The following is a 2,232-nucleotide window of genomic DNA, read 5'->3' as shown; positions in this document are numbered from 1 at the left end:
AGCCTCACTACTGTCATCAATAGGGCTTCAAAAGGGGATCTCTTTATGGCGTTTAATTCATGTCAGTGGTATAAACACCTTGCTTTCAGGTTGAATTTAGCATATTTTGTTAGTAACTTTTCTTAAAGGTTACTGTTGAGCTTTTGCTTCATGTAAACCAGGACTAAAAACACCTCATGGGGCCACTACAAGTAAGCAAACTAAAAAGGAACTGTACATGTTTAAATCTAAAACTATGAAATATATCATGTAAGTTTGTTAAAATGTGAAAAATAGCAGTTAACTTCTACATGCCAGTTTCTGGAAAACTGTTTATCTTAAAATCAACAAGACATGTATGTAAAAACATTAACATTAATACCCCCCAGTGTCCCTACTATAGTTGGGATAGTCATTCTCAAGCCACGTTGCACTTCAAAAACACCTTAGAACACCTGCCTAGTTCCTGTGCAAATATTCAGAAACTCCAGGGACTGGGGAGAAGAGGTCCAAGTACAGTACTTAGGAAACTCTCCAGATGATCCTGTAACTGGAAACTGCTTAAAGATATGCAAGCCTTTATGTTGGAACTTGAAAAGGAAAATCAAGATGTGAAGGCAGTTCTATAATTTTATTCAACAATCACAGTTAATTCTTTTCCACATTAACTGTCTATGGATTTTTAAAAGTGGTGACAGACAGGTATGTAGGTAACCAACGTATAAAGCTTGTTTGGTCAGTCTTCATCCTCATTACTTTTTCTGGAAGACCACATGTGGTTACAGTATGGGACATTCCTTATTCCTTTGGCCCAGTAGAGCTTGGTATCAATGTGCACATCTGGAGTTCCTATCTCCTTCATGGCAAATTTCTGGATTCCTTTATGTGCCCAAGGGGCCTGCTTCTTGAACCCCACTCCATGGATGCACATGTGAATTTTGGTTGTATATTCTCTAGTCACCACCTTGTTGATGGAGGACCAGCTTCTTCTTTTCACCACCCTCCTCTGCAGGAGCCATCTTGCGGGGCCCTGGTTGGGCCCAGTGATTTTCCATCTTATGGATATATTTTTTAAATTTTTCCTTGATTTTCTAACTGCTCTTTGTTTCCTTGCACTCTTTTAATGTTCTCAGATCATGCTATCTATGAAGTCATCTTCTTTTCCTCCTAGAGTTGTCTCATTTCTTCTCTTCTCCTGCCCCAGTTTATTACACTGATGATGATAGTCCTGCTTCTTAGCTTTCATCCTGCAGATTTCCTTCGCTGCTGCCCTGATTTGATCCCATGTTTCATGGTAACATGACTACCTGGAAAGATAGGGAGTGTTTAAGATCATGGGCCCTAGAGTCAGACAGATTGCCCAGGCTTAGATCTTAGTTCTACAACTTACCAATAACATAGGTAACTTATCTGGCTCCTTTATAACTCAATCTCTTATTCTATAAGGTAGTAATAGTATATTCTTCATAGGATTGTCGTGTGGTTAAATGGAATAATACATGAGCAAGACTCACCACAGTGCCTGGCATGAGTAAATGTTAGCTATTATTAATTATCTTCTTTATTCATTTCTCTTCTCTTCTATCTTTTGCTAGAGTACATCCTCAGTTGACTTCCTAATCATGAATGAATACAAATATTCTGAGGTTTTGTGAATCTGAAATATCTTTATTCTGCTCTCACACTTAATCGACAGTTTTGACAAGTTTAGAATTCTAGGTTGTGATGACTCATTGCCTACATAACCCCAGATTTTAACACTGTTGAAACTATCATATCTACTTTATACAGTATTTCTGACTCATATTGTCACTTTTACCTTATTTTATTCTTTTGAAATGATTTACTGGGTTCAACTCACACTCAAAGCAAGGGGAAATAGGCCCCACTCTTGGAGAACCTAAGAGAACGTGTGAACATATTTTAAGCCAAGTGCTTATTTTATGCCAGGCACTGTGGTGAGTCTTGTTCATGTATTATTCCCTTTAACCACACGACAATCCTATGAAGAATATACTATTACTACCTTATAGAATAAGAGATTGAGTTATAAAGGAGCCAAATAAGTTACCTATGTTATTGGTAGCCAATAGCTAGTCTGCCTTCTGGTACAAAATCATTTACATTCATCTGACATGCAAAATATCCTCAGCTCATAATGAGCATCCTCAAAGTTCCAGACCTTTATAACATCAGCTCAGTGTCCAGGATGCTTCATTTAAATTAGGTCCAGGTATGAATGAGGCTCCTCAG

The 2,232-nt window shown here is 37.9% G+C and overlaps 1 pseudogene; it reads right to left on the bottom strand.

Moving 5' to 3' along the window:
* Positions 1-627: 627 nt before the first annotated feature.
* On the bottom strand, positions 628-998 carry LOC138080360 (large ribosomal subunit protein eL31-like; annotated as a pseudogene).
* Positions 999-2,232: the final 1,234 nt, after the last annotated feature.

This window comes from Capricornis sumatraensis, chromosome 5 (assembly GCF_032405125.1).
Source record: "Capricornis sumatraensis isolate serow.1 chromosome 5, serow.2, whole genome shotgun sequence".
Taxonomy (NCBI): Eukaryota; Metazoa; Chordata; class Mammalia; order Artiodactyla; family Bovidae; genus Capricornis; species Capricornis sumatraensis.
The sequence above is the reverse complement of the archived record's forward strand: the minus strand, read 5'-3'. Positions and strand labels throughout refer to the sequence as shown.